The following is a 13,839-nucleotide window of genomic DNA, read 5'->3' on the forward strand; positions in this document are numbered from 1 at the left end:
TGTATTATTTGTTGAAACTGTCCTTCCAATATGATTTGAAACTGTCTCATTGCTATCTGTTTGTCAATAAAACTTTGAAAAAAAAAAGAAAAAAAAAAGACTAATAGGCATCAAAGATAATGAAGAATCAACACAAATGATATAAAAAGAATATTGATAGATGTAACAGCAGAAAATTTCCCAAGTATGGGGAAACAATCTGACATTCAGTTAACTGAGGCATGCAGACCTCCAAATAATATCAATTTAATTAAATCTACACAGAGACATGTAATAGTAAAGTTTACAGAAATTAGCACAAGAAGGACATACTAAAAGCTGCTAGAGAAAAGGAACATATCACATTTAAAGAAACACCCATCAGAATAACAGCAGATTTCTCAACAAAAACCATCAAGTCAAGAAGAGTATGGAACGAGGAATTTCAAGTCCTATAGGAAAACAAGCTCCAACCCACACTGATACACACTGAAAAACTCTTTTAAGTTTAATGGAGAACTAAAACACTTCAATGACAAAGAACAACTAAAAAATTCATGATGACCAAACCAACCATACACAAAATTCTGAAAGACATTATGCAAAAAAAAATCAAACAGGGCAAACAATTAAACAAAGGAGAAAAGTAGGGAACCAACAGCAGGAAAATAACAGAACAAATATAAACCAGTACATATCAGTTATAACTTTCAATGTAAATGAATTCAATTCCCCAATTAAAAGAAAAAGATTGTAGAGTAGATTAAGAAACAAAAATCCAACAGGATGCTGTGTACAAGAACAACATTTAATCCAAAAAATTGATTGGAGGAAAGTCAAGCATGGAAAACAATATTATGTGCTCTGGGAGCTCAGAACAAAGCAGGGGTAGCTCTCCTACCAACAGACAATGTGAACTGAACTCATTCAAACCAAGAATGATCAAATGAGATAAATAAGGTCGCTACAGATTGGTTAGGGTAATAATTCAAGAGAAAGAGATAATAGTCATAAAAAGTATGGACCAAATATGGGTTCACCCAACTATATAAGACAAAGGTTCACAGACACAACAATCTAATACCAATAGCACAATCTTAACAGGGGTTCTTAACACCTGCCTATATCAAAAATATAAGTGAAGTAGACAAAAAAAATAAGCAAAGAGGCAGCAGAAATGAACAGTACCTTTGAAAAAATGAACGTAGCAGACGTATGTGGAGTGTTGTACCCAAAAACATTCTCTTATTTGCACATGTGACGTTCTGTAAAATAGACCACATACTAGTCCATAGATCATGCTTTGGTAAATGCAAGAAAACAAAAATTATCCCTATAGTATTATCTAACTACAGTACAATGAAACTGGAAATTAACCACAGAAACCCTATTAACCTGGAGATTAAATAACACTCTCCTCAACAACCAATGAGTTACAGATAAAACTAAACCAGAAATTAATCAAGAGCTATAATCCAATGAAAATTCAAGCACAATTTGCCAGAATTTATGGGATGTAATGAAAACAATTCTCAGCAGGAAATTTATAGCGGTGAACACACATATTAGGAAAACAGAACAAGAAATATAAAACCTTAATGCTGCACCTCAAGCTTTTAGTTAAAAAAGAGCAAACCGAGCCCAAAGCTCGATGACAGGAGAGAATTATAAAGATTAGAGAATAAATTAATACAATTGAGACAAGGAAAACAATACAAAACATAAATGAGTCAAAAAGCTGTTCAGGGATATCCAGAAAGCTAGGAGACTACAGTAGCTGCTTAGACAGGTGCAGGAACTAGGCTTTGATCCCCAGTGTGACATGGCAGGCCCACCCCCCAGGGGGATCTGAGATGGTGACTGATACTGGACGCTGTGCTCCATGCCTGTAATTCCCATACTTGAGGGGCTGAAAACAGGAGGATCACTATGAGTTCGATCTGTGTAGTATGACAGCGTAGACCCCATACTAAATACATTTTTAAAAAAAGCAGATTCTTTGTTTTCTGTTGGTTGACTTGTTTCATTTAAAATTTTTTTTAAATTAACTTTATTGAGAAAGAAATAGCAATGACACAGTCTCAAAACAGGTTAATAGGACAGTTACATTAATTAATACATTATATATTGTTGTTTTCATAGTATTCATTAACAGTATTTAAGATGCAGACATGATATCTTTTCTAAATACTATTTGTACAAATCCTTCTCATTGAACTAAGAGAAAGCAGCCATATATCTATCGTAACTATTATATATATATATATATATATATATATATATATTCACAACAAAATGGTGCTTCATTTATATTCCTCTTTTTTGTTTAGGTTTTTCAGAGATATGTATTCCATTGCCATTTAAATATTGTAGGCGCGTGAATTCAGCAAAGTGTTCCAATATAGTCCAGTAGTCCATAAGAGGAGTGGGTTATCCGCAGGACTGACGATGTCAGAGGTTGTTGACTTGAGCCTTTTATGGCTCAACTTATTAATATGGCTTCACTTGTTATACCTCATTTTTATACTCTTTTGCTGAAAGGATAAGACCAAGATAAAGCAAGATGTACATAACAAAAATGTAACGTTTGTATCTGACAAGGTCAGTCAAGCCCCCTCAGGATTTACCCTGAAACCCTGTACAGCAGTTTGTAGATATAAAAAAAGAGCAGGTTCTTTGAAAGATGAAATAAAATTGATTAACACCTAGCAAACCTCATCTAAAAGAAGAAAGAAAAAGTCAAATTCAAGCAATAAGGAATGAAAAGGGTGAAATTACTGTAGGTCCTTTGTTAATTCAAAAGATCATTAATAGCTATTTTGAAAATGTTTACTCTTACAGACCTGAATACACAGAAGAAATGGAAAGATTCCTAGATAGGTAAAAATTATCAAAACTAATTCAAGTCGATATGAAAAAGTATGATTAACCTAATATCCACCAATGAAATTCAAAATGTTATAAACAATTTACCAACAAAGAAAAGCCCAGTTCCTGATGGATCCACAGATGAATTCTGTGAGAAATTCAGAGACAGTTGTAGCCCAATAGTCCTTAAACTCTTCAATTGAAAGAAAAGGAAGCAATACTCCCAAAATCATACCCAGAGGCAAGTATTATAGTGATAATGAAACCAGAGAAACACTCGCCAAAAAGAGAATTACAGGCCAATCACCCACATGAACATAGATGAAAAATCCTCAATAAAATACTAGAAAATAGAATACAACAAATAATAAGGAAGATTATACACCATGACCAGGTAGGATTCCTCACCAGGACGCAAGGATTGTTCAAATATGCAAATCTATAAATGTCATACACTATATCAGTATTCCAAATTTTTCAGACAGAAGACACAGATAGAAGGACAACTAGGAAACTACATATTGATGCACACCTTATGGTAGCTTTCATAGTGGTTTGTATCAGACTTGAGTGGTATATATATCCTGATCATATAACAGCACTGGGATGAAAATAAATTGTCATACACTGAAATGGTCGAGAGTGTTTAAACACTTGCATTGGAGATGTTCTCTTTTTTAACCGCTGTCATAATATAGTCCTTTGATGCTTAAATCAATCGGACGTGTTGTAGAACTTAACATCAATATATTTTATTAATAAATGTGTTATCAGTGAACTGGCTGGACAAGAGTTAGAAGCTTGGTTGGTCTTGGTAATGCATATATACTCTAGAAGTGGGAAAATAAACTCTAAAACAATTCAGGAACCTATCAGCACTCAGAATTCAGGATCCAAATCATCTGGGATACACTGGTATTTCATTTGGATTGGATGGAAAATTACTTATTCTTTCATCTCTAACCATTATAAATAAAATGTAACCTTGGGTGGATATTGATCTTCAGACAGGATATTCCAAAACTTTGACTATTGCTCTGATCCATAATCCAGGTGAAATTAATGATCACCGATGTGTATTAGTCAAAGATACAAAAAGAATTAGGGGCAGAAGCAGACTATACTATAAGCAGGAGGCATGATATGGTGAATGCAGTATGATTGGAGATATCAGTGGTAGAAAAGCACATTTATTGAAGGTTTTAGTAATTCTCAATGAATTAGTAAAATGAAAACCCCAGTGTCTCTATTATTTGTTCTCCTCTTCCATGTGCAGAGTAGAGTTTGAAAAAACAATAGACAGACACATAGTTTAAATGTATACTCACATATACATATACATATGTGGAGAGCAACAGAGAGACAGAGACAAATAGAGAGATCATCTTAATAATAAATATCTGGTAGCTCATGACCACCACTTCAGCACCTCTTGTAATTTCAGAGGCCAAAGTTAACTTCTATTAATCTTGGTATCTGAATACATTTAGTATTAAATATTTATATGTTTTTGTTTAACTGGGGTATGCATATATATCTATATATCCATGAGTTCAATTTTTATATTAGAAAATATTGTTCAGTCCCATTGGAATTTATTAACTCTTTTTTTTAAGTACTGGGGATTGAACTCAGGACCCTGCAAGTGCTTATTCCACTGAGCTATCTCCCCAGCTACTCTTAACTCTTTAATTTAGTAATAGAGAAAAATATTTGTCCTATCTAGCCTAATAAAAGTTAATTGCAAGAAAGTCAAACAGTTATTATGGTACATTTATCTTCCTTTTAATAGAAGAATTCTTGCTAACAAATGAAGGAAAAAATAAAAATAGAAGTAAACCATTTGGAATTATATGAAAAATAATTAAAATAAATTTACTAGTACTATGTTAAAGATTTATTTGTATTCAGAAAGAATGCTATTGCATTTTCTTGTGATACTGTAGATGGCTTTTATTCTGTGTCAGTTCTGTACTGGTTCACTAAACTGGGTTGTCAGTGTTCCTTCTTATACTTCTGGACTGTGTTAAAATTAGCAGACTATATAAATAGTATTTAAAAAATAAAGGCCAAACTTACTAATGAATAACAAAAGCATCATGAGAAATATATACAATGAAATTTGCAACCTGATATTTTGGTAATAGTATATTCAAAACATTTAGACAATCAGCTTTTAAGTATAATGATGAAATTTAACAGCAATAACTATGAAATATCCTTACCAAATGACGACGAATTAAATCACGTATTTAATTTATAGGAATCATAAAGTTGCAAGAGAAACTATCAAAATGCCAAATTGTAGAATTCTACTATGTTAATGACCTTGTTTCTCAATAATAGTGCATATATATATATATATATATATATATATATATATATATGCAAACATACCCCCACAAACATACATAATGTGTCTGTTGCACAATATAAAATATACTTTAGGGCCAGGGAGATGGCTCAGTGGAATAAGCTCTTCCCTTGCAAGTGCAAGGGCCTGAGTTCAATCCCCGGTTCCACAAAAAAAAAAATAAATAAAATATACTTTGGTGTAATGACAGAACATATTAAAGTGATTTGTGTTATTTTTATGATTTATGTGATTTGAAGAAGTCTAATGTCAAGTTCAAGGCAGTTTAGGAATTTAAAACATACATCAGAAACTGGATCATACTAATGGGTTATTATCCATTTAAATTAGGTATAGTTAGAGCAGATTTATTTGAAAATTAATACTCATCAGTAGGCAATACATATGAATATTTATTTTTAATGTAGCATAACTTTCTTTAACAAACTTCCAACAAAGTTAGTTGTAATGACAGATAAAAGGAAGATTTCACAAGGTGAAGTGTTAAATGAGAAGACATATGGACCTAACTACTTTTCTTTTTTTTTTTTTTTTTTATAATGTATTTAGTACAGGGTTTATAGCCTCTCACTACACAGATCAGACTTGTAGTGATCCTTCCAGTTGTTTGGCCTCCTACACACTGGGATTACAGGTGTGGGCCACCACTCCCAGTCTCATTTGCCATCTCAGAATCGAACCCCTAGCCCCTGCATCTGCCTCAACAGGCACTTTAATCCACTGAGCTACCTGGCCAATGTTCCTAACTGCTTTTCATGCTGTTTATGCACATTTCATAATTTTTCAAATAAAAAGCAAAGAAAATGAAAAACCAAATGATTTGTCAATTTGGTAGATAAACATTTAAATACAAAGTTTAACTTATTGATAAAATTTAAATATATAATAAGTAGGCTGTGTGCTGACATACTTAATACATTGAAATTAATTATTGCTAAGAATAAGACATGGGAGACAGGGGAGATCGCTCAGTAGAATAAGTGCTTCCCTGCCATGTACAAGTGCAAGGGCCTGAGTTCAATCCCTTGTTCCGAAAAAACAAACAAAAAAAAAAACAAACAAACACAATAAGACACCACTATATTAATATTATTTTCAAAGAGGACTACAGCAAATCACTATTAATTTATATTTGTTTTACCAATAATAGGTTTCCTCACAGTCCTTCCACAGACAAAGGATTTACTAACGTTGCTATTTAGTTGAATGAAGGAGTCTCTTCTGGACACCACTTGGACATGTACAGCTCTGAAATAACTTAAGTCTTCATATTTCCTAGTTTCTACATTGCTCAGTTCAATCTTCCATGTAACGTTAAAGCTTGGGATTTTACTGAAATTAACTAGACAGTTTATCTGCCTTGTTATCTACTCTTCTCACACTCACCCTTGGGTTTTCGCATCCTCCATCCTCCTGTTTCCTTATCTACCATCAGCAAAATCTATAAATAAGTGTCAGCAGAAACTGCAGGAGTCATTTCTCAACCTCCCTGCTGATTAGGCAGAAATCAGCCTGATTCCTAAATTGTTCTTATCAAAATGAAAAAGGTCATGCAAATTACACTCTGCTTAAAAGTCTTGAGTCAGAAACCAGAAATAAAGGCCACGCATTCATAAATGTGGAGTTTCCCAATAGACTGTGTGGTTTCTCATTCTGACAACTATTTGAAGACATTTAAAATTTTTTGTTCACTTTTTGAATGGCCTCGTTCCAGAGCTTCTGCAGGCTCTTTGGCTGAGTGTACCTTCAAAAAGGCAGTTCTTTCCTGGGGCTGGGGATATAGCTCAGGAGCACAAGAGCCTGCCTGGAAAGTGCAAAGTCCTGAATTCAATTCCTGATTAAAAAAAAAAAAAAAAGCTTAAAAGTCCATTGCTCACAACCTTAAAATGGTATACAAAGACGAGCAATTATTTATATATTTCCTTCTGCTTCTGCTCAGTCAACGAATGTAAGGGGAATTTGAGCTTTGCAAACCTTTTCAAAGTATCTTTTGCTGTGTTACGCTTATTAGTCTTTTGCTTCTTGCAATGGCATTCATTTTTACCATGACATTGAAATTAGAATATATAAGTCTCAGCTTTGTTTGAGCCTATGACCTCTTCCATTATCATTTCAATGTCCTTGTCAACCTAATATCCCTCACAGGCAAAGAAAAATCCACAGATTGGGATTAATGCCTACATAGCACAGTGTTGGTCACGTTTGTTTAGGGGTGGTAATTATTTTAATACATGATTGTTTTGTCTTTGGATTAGCACAGCTGCTCCAAATTCAAGTCCAAAGTGTGGTTTGATTGAAGTGTTCATTTCTTGTCATGACTGCAGAATGCTCCATAAAAGCAAATGTATGTAAAGGCTTTAATGAAAAGAGATCTGCAAAATGTTCATAGTAAATGGATTTGTGAGAAGCAGCAGCCCCTTATCTTATGCTAGTCTTTAAATATCAATAACCAAGGACACGAAGGCAGCAAAAAGAAAGAGCACAATCACACTGCCAGGAGGACAAAACATTTTCTAGCTTTTTCTGAATGTTACTGTGTGTATCTCTCATGTGTTCAACTATTATTATTCCTCCTTGTATTTCCAGGCTAATTCTCCTTCAGCAAATCTCAACTTAGAACAATATAATTAAATCAGAAAAGAACAACTGCCAATTAACACTGGGAATTATGTGATAATACAGACAGCAGAATGCTTAAGTTAAAATTTATAATCCTTCAAATTTCCAGTGGATTAAGTAGTGAGTAGATAGTGATGGGCGGTGCGTGGAATTGTATAAATATGAATGTAATTATGAGAGTCAAGAACAGTAACTAGAGAAAAGTGGAGACTAGAGAGAATAGCTAAAGTACCACAGTAATTTATTAGTGTATGAGGAAGAATTTGTCTGCACTGTTAAGTACAGTAACAGTCAGTTCCAAGGACAGTGAATCTTCAATTAATTTCCCTCATAAAGCCTTTGAAGGGCCTCTGGGCTTACTTAGAACATTAAAATTGCTGTACAGGCTCTGAGCAAGAATCCCCATTGCTGCTAGCCTAAGAGAAAGTCACCAGTTGGGAGACCATGATGAACAACTTTCTACACATTCACAAGAATTGACTTTACCCAAAACATTAGTTAATATCTCAAAATCTCAAAGTATTTTTAATGCTGATATATTTTGACATTATTTTTTCTACATACAAATCAACAAAACCTAACTACTCCATTTTTATCCATTTCTATTTGGTATCATTTTATTATCTTTTAGTGTCTTTAAAATAAAAAAAAACCGCATTTTAAAAAATCAACCAGAGAGTTAAAAATGTTGTGTTTTTAAGTATATAGTACTTTTTAAGTTGTTAGCCTCTAATTTCCCCCAATTAATTTTGCCTAGCAGCCTTCTTCCATCCTTTCCTCTAAACAACCCCACAACCCAGCCTTCTGTTTTCTTTCTTCTCTTTACCTCTGAAGTAAAATTAATTTGTTTCTCCAGTCTCAATACCTTTTTAGATCTTTTAATTGACTTTAAATAGGCTTTCCTCTGCTCTTTTGAGATGCTACCAACTTTTTCTTAGTTTAGAAGACAGTTTTCCACCCTTAATAGCTCCATTGTTTCCAACATATGCATTTCACTCCTACAGGTGCCCTGCCAGTCCAGCTACAGAGCCCTTGATCTAATAATCCCATCCTATGATCCCACAGTCAGAGTTACTAAACAACAGGCTACTCTAGATTCATCTCCTCTCATTCAACAATTTACTCTGTTTATTCTCAATGCTTTGAACTCAGCCAATTTTCAATCAATAGCATAGCACATGCTATGGAAATATGCATATCCATCTACTTTGAGAGTGTGTCAAGCCATTGTTATTGAAAAAATACCAAAGTGTATCGGGGCTGTAACTGTATATGAGGTAATTTTCTGCAAAAAAATAAATCCTATAGAGTTTAGAGATATAACTCAGTGGCAAGTGTAGGGGTTGGAGTTCAAACCCCTGTACCAAAAAAAGAGAAAAGAAAAGAAAAGTTTTTCTAATTGGATATTAGTTATAGGCTGAATATTATCTGTAATGGTTTGCATTTAAAAAGGTCCTCCTAAAGTCTCGTGTGTCTAGCAGTGGCTTCGGTAGATGGCTAGATCATGAGAGCACTATATTCATCGGTAGAGTCATCAGTTCACAGGTGAATGTATTTTATAGCATGAGGCTTGATGGAAAGAGTTGGGTCACTGGGGGTGTAACCTGCTCTTCTCCCCAGCTTCTTCCTGTCTCTATGCTTTCTGGCTACCATGGGTTGATAGATTTTCTCTCTACTATGAGGTTTATGCCTTTGAGCCAATGATGGACTCAACATTCTGAATCCATAAGTCAAGTAACCCCCTCCTCCCTAGTTTCCACTGTCAGGTATTTAATCCCAGCAACGTTTTTAAAATCCTATGTTAACAAAGTTGTGGTGTTTAAAGATTTGATTATTTTCTTGATGTTGTCTCCAGATCTCTATTAACAGTGGCCTAAAGCCATGGTATTTCCCTTCAGGAAAGACGTTTTCTAGGAGATGTCATAACATAATGAGAAAAGAATCAGTTATCTCCAAAAACTTAAGATGAACAATTCACACTCAAATTCACTAAAATACATTTGATCAAAAACTGAGCTAAATCTCTCAGGCAGAAGAATTCCAAATCATTTATGGAGCTTCTCTTCTGTTAAGAGGTAGAGAATGAGTAATAAATTTGCCCAGGGCTACCCACTCTTGACTGTCATGTGTTACAAGGTTGTACCCTAAGCCCTAAATCACTAATCATTGTGAAACTTTCTTCTAGAGATTTTCATCCAGGGTACAAGTTGGACATTAAATGATGGAGGAAACTGAAAAAAAAAAAAGTAGAGCATATATCTACAGTGCTAAAAGAAAACAAGAACAAGTTTATGGGAGAATCCTGAAAGATTGTCTCAGTCAGGTGATTAAAGTTAGCCTTAACAGTGACATATATGTTGACATACAGAATGAGGCACATATACTATGGTAAAAGGGATTTCCTTTAGGTTTTGTCATCATTTTCCTCAAACACACACTCTAGTGCAACATGATTCAAATGGAAAAAGGAGTCCAGTCAATGGGCATTCTACAGAACACTATCTGAAATTTAAAATTTGAGGCCATCTGAAATTTTAAAAATAGTTTGAGAATTTCAGAGCCAAGTACAGACTTGATGACTACATATGTTACTGATATCTGAGGGACATGTTGGTGCAGAAAAAAACAAACAATAACATTATGCAACTTAAAGAACCTCAAAAATAATCTTTAATGATATTTATATCATTTGATTAATTATAGTAACTATAACACACTCATATAGGATATTAATAATAGAACATTTGTTGGGAGTATGTTCAAGCTCAGCACTATCTTTATAGCTTTCTTTAAATAAAAAAACTGTAAACTAAGTTTTTATAAAAATAATTCCCAATGAAATATGTACACATGGTTTTGTGTTTTTTTTTCTAGAAATACAAGATGCCTCCTTCTCTGTTTGAAAATATATGAACAATTCTGCTTTTCAGATATATTTTTCTATCTTCTAAGGAGAACAAAAATAATAAAAAATTGCAAATGATACGGAATTTCACTAAACAAGATGATGAAATCGTCTTGGGAAATCAACAAGGGTTGTTATTTTGCAAAGTGTTGTCTTCAAATTAGTTGTTCAGATTACCAGATATAAGCATGCAAAATTGGTCTAAAAGTTAAAAAGAAGAAAAAATGTTTAAGCATCAAACATTCCTTTTAATATAACAGTAGAAATCAGCATACAGTTAAGCATTTGGCAATTTTGAAATAACTTTTCTCAATTATTTTTGCACTCAACAGATCCTTCTAAAGCCATAAAAATTTATATTAATTTTTACTATTTGGATGAATCACTCTGAATTTCATTGAAACTCAGGAAACTACAGGCTTCGCTTACTACCTTTCTACCACTCTTCCTTGCTGCTCATTCATTTCCATCTTCTTTCCTGGTGATATTATGTGAAATACTAAGGAGCACTTTCTGTCTGTTTTATCCACTTTTTTGAGACCCATCAGCCTCAGCGGCTTAATTTTTTCCAACTGTTGCATAGTAGATTCCAAAATGCCATGTTCTCTTTTTTCCCACATGTATTAAAGTTTTACTAGACATTAATCAGTTTTACTATATTTCTCTATGTTTGGATACTTTATTCTTTGCTTCTATCCTAATGTCAATGTGAAAGTTCACTGTCTTTGAAATTCTCATTGTACTTAAAAATAGTATCCCATGCATAATTGCTCTTAAATAAACATAGTTTAATCAAAATCACTTAACTGATTATGAATGGAAATATAGAGATATAGTACTTACAACTTCTGGTTCTACATGAAATCATGTAACACACATTGCATGCAACATGTATGCATACAAACATACTTGTGAGATTCACTATAAAGGCAGAGCACATATATGCATATGCATATACATATACATATACATACATACATACATACATACATACATATGTCCTGAATAGTAATAGTAATAGGAAAACCTTGAATCTCAGCTTCCTTGACAACGTTTATATTGCTATCACACTAGGTAAATATTATGCTGTTCATATATTTTCGAATTAGTAATAAATTTCCAGGTTGAATTCCTGTGATGCCTTTAATATAAAACAAAATAAATGTTTTTGGATTCAGAATATTGATGTATAGAATTTTCTTCTTTCTAGTAAAAACGGGAACCTTATAACATTATTATATTCCTTAATGCATATATATTAGGTATCAAGGATATCTAAAATTTCCCAAAATGATAACTGCAAAAATAATCTATGGGAAACTGCATAGATCCTAAGAGTACAGGAAAAAATTAATACTAAAATAATGTCTTTCTTTTTTATGTATTTAGTATCTAAGGGTCTACAGTATCTCACTACCTAGATTGGACTCTCTACGATTCTCCTGTTTTCAGCCTCCCAAGTGCCAGGATTACAGGGGCGTACCACCACGCCAGTCTCATTCAACTCACGGAGCCCCGGGGGTGGGGTCAGCACAGCAGGCTGGAGATCAGACCCTGGAAGGTGTGCTCTGCCTAAGCAGGCACTTTAGTCCACTGAGATATCTGGCCGGCCCTTCTCTTTCTAATATTTGGTGTTATAAATTAAATGGTACTTAAAATTTATTACACGGAACTAAACACAAAATAAGGACACATATACATACATAATCTGACTTTTAAAAAAAGGGTTCTACCTCATCACTTCATTAGGTCTTGTTTTACAATGTAATCTTACTCTTGCAAACACACACAAAATTGTATAGAATGAGTTACAAGTTTCATTTTTTAAATGTACTTGGTACAGGGTCTCACTACACAGCTTGAAATAACCTGTTTCAGCCTCCCCAGAACTGAGATTACAGGCATACACCTCTACACCCCGTCTTGGTGACTATCTTGGCTTGGCTGGGTCACAGCCAGCATCAATGTGACACTGAAGACTGAACCTGGCTTAAAAGTTTCAGTAGTTCGATTTTTTTCAGTTATTTTTTTTCAGTACCAGGGATTGAACTCAGGACCCTGTACTTGCCAGGCAAGCGCTTATTCTACTGAACTATCTCCCCAGCCCTTCACAGTGAATTTTAGTAGATGAAGTCAAAGTATGATGAATGTATAAAGGCAGATGAATGACTAGTTCTTTTGAAAAAAGATCTTTCACTTCTCTGTCCATTATATACCTGAAATATATCAGACAAGAACAGATAAGAATTTTCTACAAACTTTTATTGAGAGATTGTTTTTAGAGAGATTGAAGCATAAAAAATAATAATCATGATCAAGTTGGCAACCTACGTGTAGTTAAATATATCAAATATTACTTAAGTAAATAGTTTCTTAGTATTTCTACCAGTTTAAGACTTCAAGATAATATTTATTTACAATTTCATCTGTGACAAGGACTCATTGTATAGTTCAGACTAGCCTTGAACTCACTTTGTAGCCAAGGATGGCCTTGAATTTGGGGCAAACTTCCCCTCTCAGCTGGGATTACTAGTTGATGACTCTACTCTAGGTTTATATATAATAATTATGATTGTAAATACATTAAATATTATTATTTATGTCAAACCCAATCTAATACTGTCAATGTAAATTGTATATGACAGAATAAAAATCTAATATATTTCAGTTAGATAAGCTTTTAGAAAGGTAAGTCATGTAGACAGAAATAATAATACTTAAAACACGTATGTATGTGGAATTGTTCTGAAATGCAAAGAAAAATATTTCTATATCATTCATAATTGTGACCTAAAGAGAAGATGTTGTTGAAAGACATTTTAACCAACTGAATCAATAAGTCTTGGTAACTCTTTGAAAAATGTGTTTGGCATGAGGAAGAATTAAAAGATGACTTCTAAGTTCTAAACTTGAGCAATGCAACTAGGAGGATACTGGTTTTCATCTCAAATGTGACATTCTTTAAAGAAGAATGAGTAGTTGAATAAGTTTATGACTGTGGAAATGGTCTTTTTTTAAAAAAATTTTATTTATTTATTTATTTGAGAGAGAGAGAGAGAGAGAGAGAGAGAGAGAGAGAGAGAGAGAGAGAGAG

The sequence above is a fragment of the Octodon degus genome, unplaced genomic scaffold (genome assembly GCF_000260255.1).
Source record: "Octodon degus isolate 3935 unplaced genomic scaffold, OctDeg1.0 scaffold00024, whole genome shotgun sequence".
Lineage (NCBI taxonomy): Eukaryota > Metazoa > Chordata > Mammalia > Rodentia > Octodontidae > Octodon > Octodon degus.